Below are 20,632 nucleotides of genomic sequence, written 5' to 3' on the forward strand. Positions count from 1 at the left end.
TCGCTATTGCAGTGTGCAGATTTTCCATTTGTTAATACTTTTTTGATCTGGGGATTTCACTGACTTGTTTAATTGGCAAACTGAGTCAATTTTGTTAATTATTGTGATGTGCAAGTGCTCGAGGGGTGCATTTTACAAACCAAATCTAAAAAAAAATAATACATGACAATATGCAGCACTACATACACTACTGAAAACTGCAAAATCAACTTGCCTGTGTCATGTTTCCCTTCTTTCCTCAGTCTCCAAGATCCTGCCAGAAAACATTATAATTAAACAGTTGCATTTCAAGTTACTTTCATTGTCAGTTAGTTTATTTTGTTCTGTTTTCTTTTCTCCAGCCATATGTCTAGAGTTTTTGATTTCTAAATGACCTTGGTCAACTCTCCCAGCCATGCTTGTAGGCCAAAAGTTTTAAAAGGAAACATTTTAAATTAAAGGTCACGTGAGTACAACTTGGAAAAAAACCATCTGCATTTTGCTTTTCAGATATCCTTTGGTGATCTGAAAACTTCGACAGACGTTCATGAGAAAAATCTTTGCTGCTTGAAAATTTTCCCCACAAAGAATGCCATCACTTTGCAAAGATACAAGAGAGTTTGATAGTGTGAGAATATGTCAGCTTCAGGCATGTATTTATAATTCATGACTTTGTGCAGCTAAAGAAGCAGGATAAAATAATGTCTTCTTTATTCAACTGGCCTCATGCAAGTGAAATGTCTGTCATTTCAAAAGATGTCACTCTTTTTGGTCCCAAAGGTACCTGCAACTACAGAAATGTGGGTCCCTCACTTTTATTGTTGAAAATTATATGCATTAGAAATGCATAATAATAAACGGCATTTATAGAATTATTTACATTATAGAAATTATTCTTGCAACACTTTGTTTCTTGCTTGAATTATCTTTGCATAACCTTCATCTTGGGTGTTAGTCACAAATTATGTCATACATTTAGGTATTGGGAAATTATGAAGTATAGGTAAAACAACAGAATGAACATCTTAATCGTATAATAGTGTATTTCTCAATACTATGCCATTAAATGATCCCACACCAGGAAAGCCTCCATACCCAGGCAAACATTTAAGTACAAGTTTAACTTAAAGCACATGCTTAAGTGGCATTGAAGTTCATGGGTCTTAAGCATATGCTTAAAGTTAAAATACAGACCTGAGTTCTAGCCAATGTGATGACAATGCACTCATTCAAAATTTAGACCCATAAAGTAACAGAACAGCAAAGTTCCTTTACTATACTGCAAAACATAGAATCATAGAACCATAGAGCTGGAAGAGACCTCAGAAGGTCATCAAGTCCAGCCCCCTGCCCTAGGCAGGACCAATCCCAACTAAATCAACCCAGCCAGGGCTTTGTCAAGCCGAGACTTAAACACCGCTAGGGATGGAGACTGTTAAAACATGATACTGTTTAAAAAAATAATTGCCATTATAAATGTTGACCATAGTGAACTGTTTCAGGACTAATCATTCTTTTCTCATAGGATCTAAATTACAGTGATTGTTGTGCTTCTCTCACAGAGCTAGTGTAGTACAGGAGAGAGGGAAAAGGACTGGACTCAGGAGACCTGAATTCTTCTCCTCCTCCATCAGCCCTAGATGCTGGGTGACCTTAGCCAAGCTGCTCCTCATCTCTGTCCCCCCAGGAGATGGAGAACTGTGATTTCAAACCAAGAAAATCAGGCTTAGCCAGCTGGTTTGTAAAAGTATTAGGTCAGTCTCATGTGTTCTGGGAGTCTGAGTTGCCAGCCCTGATTTGGGGGGGGAAGCAAGCATGATCTTCTAACCTTATGTCTTCTTGTAAAATTGGTATCTGTGATGACTTAGCAGATCCTCACCCTTTGGTAACAAGTGCTGTATCCCACTACCATGACAAATCTGCATAATGGGAGCGGGAGGTGGATCTACCACTGATTCCAACAGCAAGAGAAGAACCTGGAGGAAATAAAGGAAGAGGGGGGAATTAATACAAAGTGGTTCTAAAATGTAAACATAGATTTTAAAACACTATAAATCTTTGAAAAAGCTCTGTGGTCTTCAGAATTTTAAAAGAGGTTAAATTCTTGATTCACTCATATTGGATTACCACTCTTTTTGCCAGCTGTGGCAAAGAGCCTATACAGTAAAACCTCAGCATCACAACCTCATTAGGAAAGGAGGTTACTCATAACTCTGCAATGTTTGTAACTCTGAACAACTGTATACTTGCTTAATACAGCTTTGAAACTTTACTATGCAGAAGAAAAATGGCACGTACCCTTTATTTTTAGATAACACAATATTGTACTGTATTTGCTGTTGGGGTTTTTGTGTGTTTGTTTATTTGTGTGTATGTGTTTGTCTCTGCTACTGCCAGATTGTGTACTTCCAGTTCAAAATGGGGTGTGTGGTTGACTGATCAGTAACTCTGGTGTTTATAACGCTGAGGTTCTACTGTAGTAAAAACTAATGAGATTTATTGGGAATTAATGCCAAAGTAAAGATTAAAAATCATAACCAGTATCAATTAAATACTAGGAGTCTACCTAGAATTTAGTAGCTCAAATGCACAATTAATTCACCTGATTCATTTTGAGATTAAAACCTGAATTGCTTGATTTGTGTTTTCTTTATCTTTCATCCAAACTATAGTACTCTAGCTAGAAAAGCTATGGGCCAGATCCCCAGCTGGTGTAATCTGGCATAGTCCCACTGAATTTAAATGCTACATCAATTTACCCCAGCACCAAGGATCTCACCCTCTAACTTTAGTTGCTTCAACACTGCAGTTTTTGTACCTAGATACTTCGCAAGAGAATAAATGAAATTATTTCCGTGTTACTGCTGCGCTTAAAAATAAATCTGTTCAAAGATCCATTTGTGGATTTTATTTCCCTGTTCTTCTCCTAACTAGCGCATCAGATAGCTTTAAATCCAGACTTCTGTGGGCATTTGAACAGAGGAGATAATCCCCATTCCACTCAGCTTGCAAGGCCAGAGTAGCTGGCATTCTTTGTTTTTCTATGCTGCTGAATGTGAATAGTTGCAATGGCCTCTTCAGTTGCTGTCCGGATTGAGAAACTGGGGTCCTTCCATCCTGTAATCAACGCAGCCATACTGACCTTTGTTTTGCTTAGCTAGAGAATCTCTGCTACAAGCCACTAGATGGCACCTTAAGGACATTATTCTGCACATTATACTTGGCAGTTTAAACATTTCATCCTAAACTACTTGGTAAATTGCAGTACTGTGAGCTAAATGACCTCTACTGGGACTTACTCTAAATGTTCCCAGCTCCCAAGCATTGTTACACAGCTGAAAAAAATATTCCATCTTTCCACCATCATTCCCTACCCTGCCCCAGACCCATGCATACCTCCCCAAATCCTCTGAGACCCAGACAGTCAATGGGCAGTTAAAGAGTTAGGGTTTGATATTGCATAACCCTGCAGAGTTTAAACAGGAGTTTATACCATTGAAAGAGAAGATTCCCAGGATCCTGAGGGAAAACACAGTTCTTGGTTCTAGTCTGGGAACTGCTTGAGACATCAGTTTTTCAAGATTTGACAATGTGTGTCCAGAAAACCTATTTCAGGCAATATTTAGGGGAGTTTTACACACATTACTTAAACACCTCTTCTTTTTGTGTCTTACACAACTAGGCTAATAGTAGCTAAGGCACCTAGTTTTGTAAGTGGAGGGGTACAAAAATAATAAGTTGTAAGTTCTTTAGGGCAAGGAGTATGTATATGTTTGTACTAGAAGATTTACCCACTGTTGCTCGGGTCCTAAATCCAAATAAGTTTGGTTTTTCTTCATTTAAATCATTGCTCTGGGGTGGGGCTGGGAAGTAGGGATTCAATATGCAGGCTGCCCTGGGGGAGAGCCCTTGATAATTGCAGCAGCTTGGGGCCAGGTGAGAAGCACTTATCCATGACCACTGCTACTGCAGTGGGCACATTTGGGGGACAGGTGCATGTCCCCAAGGTGGAGGGCAGACAGACACACAAACCAACTCTCTGAAATATATCGTAGATATCTGTCTCTTTCTCCACCCCTGCTGGCCCAATGAGGGTATAGCTGTCCTGGTTCCCATCTCTAGCCCCTTGCTGCCTCCCTTTGGTCATTCTGCAGTATAGCTCCCTTCCTCCAGATCTCCCCCTTTCCATTTTATGAGGCCTTGTCTATACAGTACGTATGCAGAGATCGAATTCCAGACACATCCCATTATCTTGGCACAACTAAACCCTGACCTTGCTTTAAGTTATGATAAGAGGAAGCTGCATAGCAAATTTGGTGCTCCTAGTTTTTACCATTTAAGAGTTCTTGAAGAAAATTGACTCTCAGACATATGGGCAAATAGACAAACAGACAGACACACATTCATTTCTAAAATACATCATAAGATAGCACTAGACCAATCAGGCCCTCACCTGACTGAAACCTTCAAATGTTACTGCAATATGCTATTAAAATATTAATAGTGCTAGCAACAATTTTCATAACAATGTAGGGTAACAGGTCTTAGCTGATTAGCTAGTAAATAATTAACCAATATTTTAACCCAGAGATGGGAACATGAAACCAATGCAATAAGAGAGCAGGAATTGTGTTTTTCTTTTGCTGTAGGTTTCAAGGCAGCAGGATTATGTAAACCGTAAAACACCATATGAAAGCTGATGATCTGCTGAAACCCATGGTTCAGTCTAACTATGTGTATCATTAGTGTACATGAAGTTTTGAGTTTTTCTGTTCTGAAAGAGCCTGTTAATTTGCTAGTGACATACAAAGAACCCCCACCCAGAAGGATGTTCAACAACCATTGTTCAGCAGAGGAGTTGTGATCAAGGGATTCACAAGTCAATGACAGTTGCTCAAGCATCACATAATGGAGACTGCTCAAACTGCATGACTCAGTTGTACAAGACCACACCAATGGCATTGTCCAACCCTGTGACACAGCAAAGCCCAACAGGACATGTCTGGGCAAATGCTCTAGGCACATAATCTAAGTCAGTGGTCCCCAGTGCGGTGCCCGCGGGCGCCATGGTGCCCGCCGGGGCATTTATGTGCACCCGCCGAGTGACCAGGGCCGGCCCAAGCCATTCTTATGCCCTGGGCCCTGGGCGCACGGCGCATGTATGGCGGCGCAGGTGTGGCTCCCGCCCCCAGGCACGCGGCACGTGCGCAGCCCCACCCTCAGGTGCCCGGCAGCTCCAAAAGGATGGGGACCACTGGTAAGTATATAGAATAGGACACTATATATGGGTAGTGTGTTTTTGCTTTTCTCCTTCTCCACCTACACTGGAAGCTACTGGAATGCTAAGAAGTTTAACGATATCGGAAGAGACTGATATATGCTTAAGGGGAAGCCTGTGTATTAAGAACTTTGATATCCAGTAGGATGAGAAAATTGCCTAGAGGTAGGTTTAAGATTTAGAGTATGTGTTTTTCCTTGGTTTTCTTGATAACTTTCTTGGAACTTTTATTCTCACCATTTTATAATCCCTTAAAGTCTATCTTTCTGTAGTTACAAAATCTGTTTTACACGTTACCTAAAATAGTATGTTTTGCTTGAAGAGTTTAGGATGCCTCAGCTCAGGTACAAAAGCTGGGGCATGTCTTCTCTCTATTGAGGGAGGGGTGGACTCAGTTATAAGCTTACACTGGTCAGTTTTTCGACTATGGCAAGAAAGTCCAAGGGTACAAGGCTGGACAGCTGGTGGAATTGGCTGGAGCTTCTCTATTGTTAGTTCATGAGGCTAGGAGATGCACAGTTAGTTTATTGATAGAAATGTAGCCGTGTTTGTCTGGGGATAGCAGAAGCAAAATGCAGGACAATGTAGCACTTTAAAGACTAACAAGATGGTTTATTAGATGATGAGTTTTCGTGGGCCAGACCCACTTTCTCAGATCAAATAGGAAGTGGGTCTGGCCCAGGAAAGCTCATCATCTAATAAACCATCTTGTTAGTCTTTAAAGTGCTACATTGTCCTACATTTTGCTTCAGTTAGTTTATTGTTAGACTGGGGGGACATTCATGTAACATAGCATGCGTCCCTGCCTGTGGATATCTGGTTAAGTGCAGTACCTACCAGACTGCCAGAGGTTTGCCTCTTGTCACAGCTGTACAGTGTGAGAGGGAGCCCATATTAGAGTGACAGAGAGCTCAATTGTCTCACAGTTCAGGCGGCACCCGAGGATCCTGTTACAACTCCCCACATCTCCCTCCTTCTGGCATTCTATTGCATGTCTCTACTCCCAGAATGTAATTTATCACCTCATTAAGTATCTGTCATTTCATCACAGAGCCCACACTTGACTCCCATTGAGAGTTAATCCCCTTTCCCTTTCCCTTCCCCTTCCCCATACAGTTAAGGAGTTCTGTTCTGTGGAGGGAACATGATTAGGAACATTCATTGGGTAGGTTTATTCCCCATGGAACTGCGTTCTCCTTTGCTGTTACATTCTGTCCTGAAGCAGTTCATGACATTAGCTGTTTAGACTTCCCTGACTCAACTACTTCTCCATTGAAAACACAGAAATCCTGAAAACCCTCCAAACCACCTCTTCGATTCATTCTCTGGTCTGAGTCACTTTGGCTAATGGACATACACAGTTCTTAATCTGTAATGAAAGTGGTAACAAGGCTCATGTAATTAGGTGCTGAGGCCTAAGCAATTGTTTCATTTTCATAACTAACCAATCATACCCCACCACCTTAATTGATTTACACGTAGCAAAATTAATTATACAACAGACAGAAACAGTTACAAACCAGACAGAGATCACACAAACAATAGGAAAGTGTAATGACAATGATTGTAGAATGAGGATTCCACAACATTCTCTTTTGATAAACAGTTTCTTGCCAGACAGAATGGTGTTACTTAAGTTTTCTTTACCCATCTTGAGATCTGTTTCTTTATCTGGTGACAGTGACGGAGCTATCAGGGCAAAGTCCCCTCCTCACAGCCCGGTGTGACACTTTTTAATACAAAATAGATGGAATGTGAGTATGTGACTCCAGGCCTTACATTTAATGGCCACAGCTCTTCAGTCTGGCTGCAGAAGGTGGCTTTGGTTCAGGCCTAGCACTGGCCTTCCAACATGGCTACAGAAAAGCCATATTGTTACACATGGAGCACGGAGAATAAGGAAGGTTATTCTCTGTGAAGTGCTAATGGATTACTTACATTGATTGCAAAAGTGACAAGGAGTCCTGTGGCACCTTATAGATGAACAGATATATTGGAGCATAAGCTTTCGTGGGCAGATCCACTTCGTCAGATGCATGTACTGGAAATATCCAGAGGCAGGTATAAATATGCAGGCCAGAATCAGGCTAGAGATAATGAGGTTAACTCAGTCAGGAAGGATGAGGCCCACTTAACCTTGTTATCTCTAGCCTGATTCTGGCCTGCATATTTATACCTGCCTCTGGATATTTCCACTACATGCATCTGACGAAGTGGGTCTTTGCCCACGAAAGCTTATGCTCCAATACATCTGTTAGTCTGTAAGGTGCTACAGGACTCCTTGTCGCTTTTGCTGATCCAGACTAACATGGCTACCCCTCTGATACTTTACATTGATTGATCCATTGTCAGGGATAGAACAAATTGCGAGCACAGAGACACAGCTAGTTGGTACTGTTTTCTCCTCCAGATCCTCCTGGAGTAGGTTTTCCTTCCAATATAGCTGCAAAACAGAGGTGCAATATCTTAGCAGATGAGCCGTGGGGAATCAGATCGTCTCTGCATAGGCAGCTTACCTACTGCTTTATCAATGCCTTTATTATATTCCCAGAGCACAGTGTTCTGAGGCTCACAGTGATAGAGTCACCTACCTTTGGAGGCAGAGTCTACAGCTGATGGACACCATCAGGTTGAAGTGTTTCACTGAACAATGCACAGTGTCCAGTTTGCAACATTAAATTCATCCAAAGCTGTTGAGCAATTTGTTTTTTTCTATTTTCCCCTTTCCTATTCAGAAGGGAAGGTCCCCAGACTCAGCCTAATGGAAATAAGGTCACTGGACCACATTAATCTCTAGTCTGATTCCAGCTGGTTTACACCAGAGAAAAATCTAGCCAGTATGTCGAGGATGCTGCCTGTTGTTGTTTCAGTAGGATAACCAACTGGTCAGCCTGACTCATGAATGAGCTCTGGGATCCCTAAGTAACAACAAGAAAACATCTGTCTTGTATTTGTTTATAAAATGGATGAGGTGGAATGCCAGGAAAAGGAAAAGGACTATACACTGGGTAAGCAGTAAGGAACCAGCTACGGGGTCCTTGAGCTGGACCCCGAAGTAGAGGGTGGGCCTCAGTTCCCCTACCAACAATGGGGAAAGTAGAATTAAGGCCTCTGATAGAAGAAGATAAGGATGTTCAAAGCCTATAACCAAGAGGGTTTATGAAGCAGGGGCCCAATGTTGGAGGTTGAAGAGCTGTTGTAAAGGCACTGGATAGTTATGTGTGGGACTTTGTTAATTCAGAAGGGTTCTCCTGACCTAGAAGGAAGGCCAAGTCATAAAGGGGGGGGGGGCACCATATGTTGCTGAGAGGGGGAAATGGGACACAGAATGAGTAAGTGATGGAAGGGGATGCCAAATGAAACAAAAGCTTGTCACCAGATATAGCCACAACTTAAGGGGGCAGTGAAAATCCTGTTACACCCACATAAGATCAGTTAGACCCTGAGAATGTGAGCAAGAACCATCTGGCAAAGCACCTGAGAGACAGAATGCTTGGTGCCAGCTCAGATCCATGGCCCTGCCTAATTCCCATCTCCAGCCATGGCCATTTCTAAGACTTCAGAGGATGGAGATGAAAAATAAACAAAAAACAAAACAGTAAAAGGAATACAAATTACTCTACTAGACCAAGGTGTGAACATAAGAGAATTTGGGCTAACCAGTAGCACCATGAATGACAGTGAAGTATTACTTTCTAGACAGCAACTGGCAGTAAAATTAATGCTTCTTTTACCATGGACAAAAACATTTCTGGTGACACTTTCCTGACCTTGCAAGTAGGAATAAGAGATCCTCCGGGAAAGGGCTTTATTCCGGAGGATCGCGCCAGTCTAGACGCTCTTTTCCGGCTTTTCCCCAAGCCGGAAAAAAAGCAGCGGCCATGTTTATTTAAATCCCACGGAGGATATTTAAATCCCCCGCGGATTTCCCTATTCTGACTTGCCTGCTTTGCATGCCTCTTCCGGAGAAGGGGCCAGTCTAGACGTAGCCAAATTGTTTAGATTTATTATTAATTTTTTTTCTTCTTCTTCTTCTTCTTCTTATTAGTTAAGATTGTTAAATGTTTAGATTTATTATTATTATTGCCCCTTTAGAATATAATGTATTAGGTCATGTAACTTAGAACTGTTAAGAATATAATCCTATGTAGCCAGAAACATTCCCCCCCCCCCCCCCCCCCCCCCGTGTCCCAGGGGATGCTCAAGCTTGTGCAAGGGGCTGCTTGAAATTGATATTGCAGAGATACATTGTAACAATGCATTGTCAAGCCACTAACTCTGCTATGGGAGTCAAGCCCTGTAATTGACTAAGGGCATTGTTACATAATTGACGCCTGTTCTCTTTAAAACATTGTAACTTTACTCAGCACTCAGAGAATGTTTTAAGCAATACCACCCAGAAACTTTTGTAACTACAACTTTTATTATTATACAAAATACTGTATGGGAAACATTAATTAGGGAATGTATGTAAGAGAGAGAGAGTGCTTGGATGATGAATGAATGGTTCTGAGAGGTGCCAGCCTGAGAATACAGCAACAAAGGGCTGAAGAAGGCGTCAGGTGCCAGTGCAACCAAAAGGTGTCAAGTGAGAAAACCAAGTACTGAAGGTCCACCCGATGAGATCACTGATGAGCACCTGGCAGCCACCCTGAAGACATCAGCATGATGCAGCAATTTCCATAGACTGGCATAGGAAAAAATTCCTATAATAACTGGACTAAAAAACTATGGAATCAGAGTCCAAGGATCTGCTGCCAACCTACCAGGAGCTTCAGATGCGCATCTGATCAGGACTTCACTCCCCGCTACCATCACTTGTGTACAGAATACCTGGCCAGTATTCTGTCACAAGCAACTTCCAGGCTGGTAACTATAACAAATACACAGAACCTGAATAAATGGATGAATGAATGTTTATATGTATAAGGGTTAAGTAGTTAAACAACGTTGTTTGCTTGTATCTTTTCTTTATTTTTTTATTATTATCTTTACAATAAATGTGGCTTTTTGCCTTATCCCCCTCATAAGATCCTGCTTGCTTTTATTTGGTATAACACAATGTGGGAAGCTTTTGCTCTGATTTGTACTGTCTCCTCTGCTGTAATCTGAATAATTTTCTTAATTCCATAGGTTAAGGTGGTAGTTCCTCAAGTCCTCAGTGAGAAGATCACATAGGGTATGTCTACATTTGCACTCTAGTTCAAACTAGGGATGCAAATTCAGGCATTTGAAATAGTCAATGAAGCAGGGATTTAAATATCCCGTGCTTCATTAGCATGATCTTGCTGGCACGTTACTCCGATCAACAGCGGTTTCAAAAGTGAAGGTGCATGCCGGGACGCGTTAGTTCGAACCAAACCCCTTGGTTCGAACTAACGTTACTCCTCATTTTTTGAGGAGTAACGTTAGTTCGAACCAAGGGGTTTGGTTCAAACTAATGTGTCCCAGCGCGTACTTTCACTTTTGAAACAGCTGGCATTCAGAGTACAGTGAACCCTCGTTTATCGCGGTAGATAGGTTCCAAACCCTACCGCGATAGCTGAAAATCCGCGAAGTAGGCTTTGAAAGCCGCGGAGGGGCTCCGGCGGGGGAGCAGCCCAGGCGCGCCTGGGATGCCCCCCCGCCGGCTTCCCCCGAGGCTTTGAAAGCCGCGGAGGGGCTCCGGCGGGGGAGCAGCCCAGGCGCGCCTGGGATGCCCCCCCGCCGGCTTCCCCCGAGGCTTTGAAAGCCGCGGAGGGGCTCCGGCGGGGGAGCAGCCCAGGCGCGCCTGGGATGCCCCCCCGCCGGAGCCCCTCCGCGGCTTTCAAAGCCTCGGGGGAAGCCGGCGGGGGGGCATCCCAGGCGCGCCTGGGCTGCTCCCCCGCCGGAGCCCCTCCGCGGCTTTCAAAGCCTCGGGGGAAGCCGGCGGGGGGGCATCCCAGGCGCGCCTGGGCTGCTCCCCCGCCGGAGCCCCTCCGCGGCTTTCAAAGCCTCGGGGGAAGCCGGCGGGGGGGCATCCCAGGCGCGCCTGGGCTGCTCCCCCGCCGGAGCCCCTCCGCGGCTTTCAAAGCCTCGGGGGAAGCCGGCGGGGGGGCATCCCAGGCGCGCCTGGGCTGCTCCCCCGCCGGAGCCCCTCCGCGGCTTTCAAAGCCTCGGGGGAAGCCGGCGGGGGGGCATCCCAGGCGCGCCTGGGCTGCTCCCCCGCCGGAGCCCCTCCGCGGCTTTCAAAGCCTCGGGGGAAGCCGGCGGGGGGGCATCCCAGGCGCGCCTGGGCTGCTCCCCCGCCGGAGCCCCTCCGCGGCTTTCAAAGCCTCGGGGGAAGCCGGCGGGGGAGCAGCCCAGGCGCAGGCGCGCCTGGGATGCCCCCCCACCGGCTTCCCCCGAGGCTTTGAAAAAAGTCCGCGAAGTCGTGAATCCGCGATGGTCGAACCGCGAAGTAGCGAGGGCTCACTGTAACATGCCAGCGAGATCATGCTAATTAAGTGCGGATATTTAAATCCCTGCTTCATTGACTATTTCAAATGCCTGCATTTGCATCCCTAGTTCGAACTAGAGTGCAAGTGTAGACATACCCATAGAGAACTGTAGAAGGAGACAGAAGAGGAGACAGGGTGGATTGTGTAATCCAGTGGCTCTCAGCCTTTTCAGACTACTATATGCCTTTCAGGAGTGTGATTTGTCTTGGATACACTCAAGTTTCACTTCACTTAAAAACTTGTAAAATCAGACATAAAATACAGAAATCTTACAATATGTTATTAGCAAAAAACTGCTTACTTTCTCATTTTTACCATATAATTATAAAACAAATCAATTGGAATATAAATTTTGTACTTGCATTTCAGTGTATAGTATATAGAACAGTATAAACAAGTCACTGTATGAAGTTTTAGTTTGTACTGATTTTGTGGAAAGGAAGGTAACACAATTACTAACAGGTTAGATAGAGGAAGGAACAACTTTGAGAGGGTACCCCTTCTCTCAGAAGAATCAAGAACATTCCTCTTATCAGGATCTTGTCACCTTTAGATGGATTATTAATCCTTTCACTGATAACTCCCCTCCTTCCAGGGTGTGTGTGTAGAGAGAGATAAAAGTTGAGGAGACAGGTAAGTATATTAAGAAAAAATTACAATTCAGGGATAAAGGGAATAAGAAAAGTAACATATAACCACAGTTAATCAGTGACATAAGCAGTGGGATTGAAGCCCAGGCCCAGATAACTTGTTTCCTCTCTTGGCTTGTAAGAGAATATAAGTACCCCAAATTCAAAACCATATTCCTTTGGATCTAGGTGCAAAGTGAACGGAGTAAAGCCCAGAGCCTGCTACCCTTGGGCTCATGGGGAATCCCAGAGGAGGAATACTGAGAAGTTTGGAGACTGGTGTCACTCATGAGGGAATGAACAAGACCCTTCAGATGGTGTTGATTCCAGATAAGTAGAGATGAGATGGATTTGATGGGTGATAGTGTTGCATAGCTCCTCTTCTCCTCATAGTTGCCTTGGGTGATGCTAATCTTCAATGAAGCTCTGGAGCTAGAAGATCCCAATCCGTAAATGGCTGCCTCTGTGTTGACATTAGTTGCACATGCGCAGCACTATCTTATATAACCTCAAAGGCAGGAAAACCTGAGGTGATAGAATGTTTTCTGCCCAAAGGTGGGAAACATGAACCAGTAGTGGTGAGAAGAACTAGAATGATGCAGTTCCAGTCATCAGCTATTACTGAGGTGAAAGTGTCCTTAAAGATGGAGTCAGGGGCTGGAGTTCATGGATTCCAGATTGATTTGGCACACATCACTTATTATTAACTGATTAACATAATAAACTTTGATTAAACATATAAATCTTAAATACGATTAAAACATACTCACAGCTATTACTTTTTATGGAGTCTGCAGTAAAACTAGGCACAGGAGTGGCCCGAGGTGGGCTGTGGCAGCTGGCGCCCCAAGCGGAATGCGCAATTGGCGCACCCGCCTGCACAGCCATCAATCGAGTGACGTCATAATTGGGTGCCCCAGGACATCATCATCAGGCGCCATTGAAAGTGGTGCCCTTGGCAACGGCTGAGTCGGCCTATAGTCACGAGCTGCCCCTGACTAGGCAAATATTTAGATGAGTTGATGTACCATCTGGAAGACCTCTGTGTATCCCCAGGGGTCTATGGGGAGGTTTTGGCAAATCAGTGAAGTGCCTGAGCCACTCCTGCTTACTGTTAAAGCAGCCAAGATAGCAATAGGCAGTAGCAATTCAGGCACTTTGTAAAGTGCATGGACCTATGCTGCAGCCTTAGCATGACCAAGTCAGGAGGGGAGGGGTTTGGATACCAGAGAAAGGGCATCTGGAGCCTGTGTCCTTCCTGATGACGAGATCTCTGTTGAAATTGCTGAGATATGCATTTAGAAAACATGAAGCTTATCTATGTGCCTCCAGGGATGTATCTGTCAGGGCCTCAAGGCATGCAAACTCTGAAAACAGGCATCCAGCTAACTGATTATCAGAAATCAACTTCTGGTCTAACCTTTAAAATTCCTTGTTTAACAAGTTTTCTTTGAATGACGTGTTATTGTAATACTAATGAATAAATAGGGTAGAAAAGTTTGGAGTAGTTGGACGCTTCAGGAAGTACTCTTCAGGGACTGTCCCTCTGGCCATATCTTGTGGTCCCCACCAGAAGATAGAAGATTGGCTATCGGAAGACTGCCACTGTGTCACTTGAGTAATTATTGAGGGTTCAGAGTGTTTTACTGACCTGTTGCAGACATGTGTAAGTGCATGAGACTACGTATAGTTTAGCTTTAAGTGAAAGCACTTTTGTGTTGTCTTATTTGTGCCAAACATCTATCAGTCAGACAGCTATATCTCCCTTGATTTATTTCCTGACACCAACCTTCATAGAGTAAATTTACTGAGAGCTTTGGGTTGAAAAAAATCCCAGGTAACAGGGGAACTGCTTGGGAACAGCAAGTGTAATCTGCCATCCTGGAGCCACCACGTCCTCCAACAATCTGATAAAGCAAAAATGAACATTTATGGCCTGGTCTGTTGGAGTGAGCTGTACAAATTATGGCATACCTAATTGAAGTCATCAATCAGTTACTTAGTTGGTGCAAATCGGTACTGCTCCATTGACTTTAATAGCACAGTGTCTGTTTACACCAGTTGAAGATATGACCCTTAAAGAAGTACAGAAGTAAACAATACATGCAATGTCCCAGAGGCACACAGATTACTTTGATAACAAATCCCAGGGAAGTTCATTTCAAACAGTTCATTCATGTTCCCAAACAATAATGGAGAACTATGTTCAAAGTATCATTCAACTATAATGATTCATTAAATCTTTGTCTGGATAGGGTTATCACACCATGACCTTTACACTTTGTAATGCACACAGATATCCACTCTGATATGAGCTGTTCCCACAGACGGTACATTGAGCAAATCCATCCACTCCTGGTTATAGGCAGGGAACAGACTACTGCACAGTCCACGAAAATGTAACAATATGCTCTTCAATTAAGATCTTGAGATTTAATAATAAAAAACTTTTATCTGCTCTTGTCTGCTTTAGTCAAGTTATTTTAAGAAAAAAATGAAAACAATTAAATGGAATTATGTTAATGCCACCATAAGGTAGTTGGTTTAAAATAGCCAGGATATGCAAATGGTGGGTCCTACAAAATGTACTTGACCACAATGAACAGTTTAAGGAGATGCAGGGGTTGGGATGTATTTTAAAATGTGGGTCCTGACCCTGCAAATGCTTATTTACAAGCTTAGCTTTAAGCACAAGAGTAGTCATATGGGTTTACAGAATCAGGTTTCATAGAGAATAAAAAATGAAGCTAGAGATTCCCCAACTGTGACCCACAGAGCCCTTATTGGTAGTCTGTGGAGAGCTGATAGGTCACATTGTCCTGGCTCCTGATACAAACAATGGAAATGGAAGTAGGAACAACCTGAGAAGGAAAATGACAATCGAATCAATGTGCAAGGAAGATGAGTTTAGCTGTCGCATTTTATATAGAAAGAAATGAGGCCATGTGGGCTTCAAAGAAACTAGAAAGAAGGATGTTGCAGTAGTCAGTGGGATATAATGAGAGAAAGAGGGATTTAGTTGCAAGGATGAAAAGTAAAGAATGGATCCTCTGTGAGGGGAAAGTCGCAGCAGGATTTGGATATGACCTGGAAGTATGAGGCAAGAGAGTATAAATCAAAACATTCAAGTCAAATTGGAGGCTTAAGTAACATGGAGGAAGATAGTCTTGTTGACTGAGATGAAGAAGAGGTCAAGTGAAAAAGGTTTTGGAGGGAAGATAAGGAATTTGATTTTGGATATGTCAAGATGACAAGACGTTATACAAGCATGGAATGAGAAGTTCAGGAGAGCAGTGATAAATTTGCAAATCATCACCATAGAGGCAGTAGCTGAAGCACAGTGAATGGATGTATTTGCCCAGAGTATAGAGTGAAAAAATCATGGAGCGAGCCAAAAGAAAGGAAGAGGGATGGAGGAAGTCCCATTAAAAGAGAAGCTGGTGGAATTCTGGGAAAACCAAGAGGGGACAATAGCACAAATGTCTTCTAATGTTAAAATGTCAAAAGGGAGAGAATAATTAACAGCATCAAAAGCATCAGAGAAGTCAGAGGATAAGGATGAAGTATAGCTCCTGAGACTTAGCCAGAGACTTTAGTGAAAGTGCTTTTAGTTAAGAGGAGAGAGTGAAATCCAGATGGGCAAGGATCCAAGGCAGAAATACTCTTAATTAGTAAACATGGCACCTTAATGAGTGTATAAGTAAAGGGCAGGCGAGAAATGAGGCAATAAAGAATCAGGCATTGACTGTTTCAGGCAAGACATGGACCATCTCAGTCCATGAAACAGTACCTACTGATGTGGTCCACACTATGAACAAAATTTAGAAACACGTATATTACATTATACATTTAACCAAAAGAAGAATAGCAAATACTGCACTCTAGGAATTTTAACTATGCTCTGCCTTGTTGTTTCAACAAGGATCTTAATGGATCTTAATGTTCCCTTAATATAGCATGTACATTTATTATTTATATGGCAAAAAATGAAGTGCAAAAGTGCTGTGTACTGTTTAAATCATAAATCATTACAGGATGAAGGCTGGATTGGAAAGGGTGGACAGATCTTAGAAGTTGAAGGCAGTCAGAGATATTTGCATTTGTGAGTGGGGTATTTCTCACCACTTTGGGGATTGCTATATGCTGCCTGTTGCTTTCTGAGATCAGCATGCACGAGATGGCAAACAGGAAAGCTGGTGGAATCTTGTCTTGAAGTGTCACTTTAACTATGGATAGGAAAAGTCAAGGAAGAGAGAGAAAACAGGCAGAGACACAGCTATGAAAAGGAAGAATTAAGGGCAAATTGGATTTGTCTGTAACTGGAATTGCTGGTACATATCTGGGCAGTGCAGTTAGAGGTTAACAATTCACAAATTATGGCAGATTCGTATACAAAGGTACAGTCAAATCTCTTTATCTCTCCTCATGACCTCTACTGCTAATTTTTAATCATTGTCTTTAAGCTCAATTCTCAAAATTTCATTAGCAAGATAGCTTAGCTTTTAAAATAACATACGATGGAGTGTCAGGAGATACTTTCAAAAGATATTTTCTGAAATGTACTTTATATATATAAGTTTATGGCCATGTTTCACAGATATACATTTCTGAGCATTATATGAGCAAGAGATCATGTTCCTTCCTATATTTATTAAATCACCATTTATACAATCTGCAGCACTGCGTGGTGGTAAGTTGGATGCAAGACATTTGTTTAAAATGAATTTAAAGGAACGATATTCTGTACTTAGGTAATGAAGCAGTAAATAAAAACATTTGCTCTGTGGGGTTTTTAAAAGCCATAGTAATACTCAAAAACAATATGAAAAAGCTATAAATGTGTAGTACTTTTTGCACTTTTTATACTCTCCTTCTTAGAGAGAAAAAGTTGCAAGCAAAGGCCCAAAGGACAAGAACTATCTTCTTCTGAAATCAATGGAAAGACTCCTATTGTCTTCAATATGGAAGAAGTTTGTCTTTTTTGGAGAACTCCCAACAGGAGTAAATTATTATCAAGGCAAAATGACAGTGCACAGATTACCACACTCAATCCAGAAAACATCACACATGAACTCAACTGGCATACTTTGATGAATATTTCCTTATGTGTCTGTTTGTATGCTCAGACCTTGTGTAAGCCACCATACTCATGTGTAATATTTCAATTTTATAGCAGTCTGGATGATAAAATGTTGCCTACTGAGAAATCAGATATCTTTGCCTGAATTAACATAGTGGGCACTGAAGGCAAACTCCTACTTTGCTGGAGTCCTGGGGCTTCCCCTGCAGGAGTACAGTTCAATGGCATACGGCTTATATGAAATGAGAGCTAAATCTTATCTAAAACAAGGTGTGTAAGAAGGGAAATGGTGGTGGGTTTTGCTTTGCATTTAGAGCAAAGCTGCTTAAAATTGCCAAGAGTGAAATTGCCTTTTTGCTTAGCAAGATTATAAGAAAACTCACTAGCATTTGAACTTTATATATTTATGATCTCAGTAATTTGCCTTCGTAAATTATAGCTTGCTTGCCCTCTAGACTTCTAAAGGAAGTTATGGTGATAAAGCAACTATTTGGTGATAATGCAACTATTCAAAATTAACTTTTCATTGAAAATGCATTTTTTTATAACTATACTGCTCTGTTATCATTTAATCACTGTTTTGACTCAGCGCTTAGGCACATGCTTAAAAGTCTCATTAGTTTCAAGTTTAAAACTAAGCATAGAGTTAAGTGCTTTGCTAAATCAGGGCCCTAAAAATCATTTAGGTCCTTTATGATGAAAACAAGTACTAAATGTCATTCAGGATTCTTTCTGGATTAAAATCTAAAATTTTACAAAATATATAAACTAACATAAATCTAAAACACACAATTTCATGTTCTCAGATCCATCCCTCCATTTGGTTTACTAATTTACACCAATCAAGGATTGATACAAAAACATAATGAAATACATTCTAATGATTTTTCCTAATGTATCGTGTCATTCATCTTTTCCCCTTGGTACTAGGTTTTATAGGCAAAACAGTTACATTTCTATTCATAATTATATTAATAGAATATTCTAAAATATTGTGCCTTAGTGTGCATTATTTTCTGAGGTAGTGAAGCATTAGCTTCAATTAACAGATAGGGGGACACAGGAAAAGGGAGATCAAAAGTAATTTGCTAAAACCAAAGGGGAAATCTTGAATAGAGCTAAGAGATGACCATATCTCCTGAGTTCCAATTTTGTACCTTAGCTACAAATCCACCACCTTTTCCTCACAAGAAGTGAAGGGTACATCAATGCTGCAAAAAAAGACCCCACAGCAGCTAAAAGTCTTAGAACTCATGACAATTTTCTCCAGTTGATGAGGCTCACACAACAAGGCTACAGGATGCAGTGTAGTTACAGCCAGGGTTGTGAAACGTGGTGAAAGGGGAGAGTTTTGGTCCTCAGGCTCGATCCCACCTCAAACATCTACACTGCAGTTTTCGCCCTACTATGTGAGCCCCGCAAGCTCAGGCTCTGAGACACTGATGTGGGTTTTGTTTGTTGGCATTGTAGATGTGACCTAAGTCAGAGGTTCCCAACCTTTTTCTGAGTCTCCCTTCCCAACATGGAATAAAATCTCCAGGCCCACCTGTGTCACAACAACTGTTCTGCATAGAAATGCTCGAGTTGGCATTAGGGGGTAGCAATCAAAGCAACTGCCTAGCCCCCATGCCTGCGTATGCCATGTAAAGCAAAATTGCTCAGTCTTTGGCCTCATCACCACACAGTAGGGCTTGGGCTCAGGCCTAGGATTTCTGCCCTGGGCTCCATAAAGTCTAACGCCTGCCTGCTTGGACCTCCTGAAACCTGCAGACATCCTCTCCAAGAGGCCCCCGCCCCTCAGTTAAGAACTCTGCCCTAAGTAATCCTGGAGTAAGAGCTAAAGTACTATCATGGATAGAAACTTGCTAAGATAAAGAAAACAAAGGTGAGTTTTCAGCCTGGCTAAAGTTAGCCTTGTAGTCCCTAAATTTCTGTGATAGGATGGGTGTTGTGGGAAAAGGGGTTAACAGTGAAGTGGCAAAATGGGGAGATGACACAAAATTATTTAGAGCAGGTAAGATTTGAAATTACTGAGAAATGTCAGAGGTACCTAACGAAGCCATGTGAGTGGGCAGCACGACAACAGATAAAAATGTAGTGTTAAGTGTGAAGTAACAACCAGGACAACCTGGATACCTTTCTGGGTGCTAAAGAAACTTGTAACCACTCCAAGAAACGATCTAGGAATCATTGTGGGCATTTATTTAATATTAATATTACATTAAAGTTTCAGGCAGAAATGTTTTGGCAAGAATATCTGTTCAGATCAGTGATGGGCAACCTAGGCTAGTGAGTGGGCAGCATAAGTGGCCCTCCTTAAATCTCAGTTGTCCGCAAGATTGTTGTAACCAAGACAGTCTTCCAAGATAGGCTAGTTTTGGTAACTGTGCTTGTGTACCTAGAATTTGTGGGGAGCATCAATTGAACCGTAGCCACGCTTTGATTGGATGCAGAGGGTACGCGCATGTCTCTTAAATCAATGTTGTGTGCAGTCAGCACGTACCTCACTTCATGTGTCCTTGCATTATGTGTATGTCACTAGTAATACTGGAAGTGGGGAAAATGATGTGAATGGAAACCAGCAGAATCTGGCAACTCTGTGTGGGCAACAGAAATGTCCCACAGGCCACACATATACCCTCCTCCCCTATGGGCCCTGCACGGTACAGATCATTTTTGCACAAAAAGTATTAAAGGCTTTGCTATACTATGGTGTTAAATGACCCAGTTTAAGTTTTATCTTAATTTACGCTCAGTTGTAAATGAGTAAATGCAACCTTTTCATAAAGTTTCTGTATATATTGGTGTATCAGGCAGAAAAAGGCAGACAGAGTGACTACTTTTCAGTAATTATAATCGCTTGTCTCAATTTGGTCAGGTAGGGAGTCTTAGTGAAGCCATTTTCTATTAGAGATTTTATGCGCAATGGTAAATGCAACACTGAGAAATGAATTTTAACTTGTTATATGTGGTCAGTATACTTACATATATTCATAAACGCATCCCTGTTCAGGAAGAGCACTTAAGTACTTGCTCAAGTATTTTCCTGAATGATGGCTAAAAGCAGCATTAGAAGGAAGTTTTTGTACTTGCCTGTTAGTTTCACAAGCTGACGTGAGTAAACCACGCATCTACCCAGTCCTTACAGCAATGAACCCACCTTTTGTGAAACTGGTGTTTGCAGAAATCACTCTGCAATATTTTTTCC

At 42.2% G+C, this 20,632-nt stretch overlaps 1 long non-coding RNA gene across 1 annotated transcript; it reads right to left on the reverse strand.

Moving 5' to 3' along the window:
• Positions 1-210: 210 nt before the first annotated feature.
• LOC142826765 (uncharacterized) lies at positions 211-13,413 on the reverse strand. The gene is made up of 3 exons (XR_012900998.1): positions 13,115-13,413; positions 1,808-1,955; positions 211-253 (listed from the first exon to the last, which is right to left on the reverse strand). It is a non-coding gene; the product is annotated as an uncharacterized LOC142826765 (long non-coding RNA).
• Positions 13,414-20,632: the final 7,219 nt, after the last annotated feature.

This window comes from Pelodiscus sinensis, chromosome 2 (genome assembly GCF_049634645.1).
Source record: "Pelodiscus sinensis isolate JC-2024 chromosome 2, ASM4963464v1, whole genome shotgun sequence".
Taxonomy (NCBI): Eukaryota; Metazoa; Chordata; order Testudines; family Trionychidae; genus Pelodiscus; species Pelodiscus sinensis.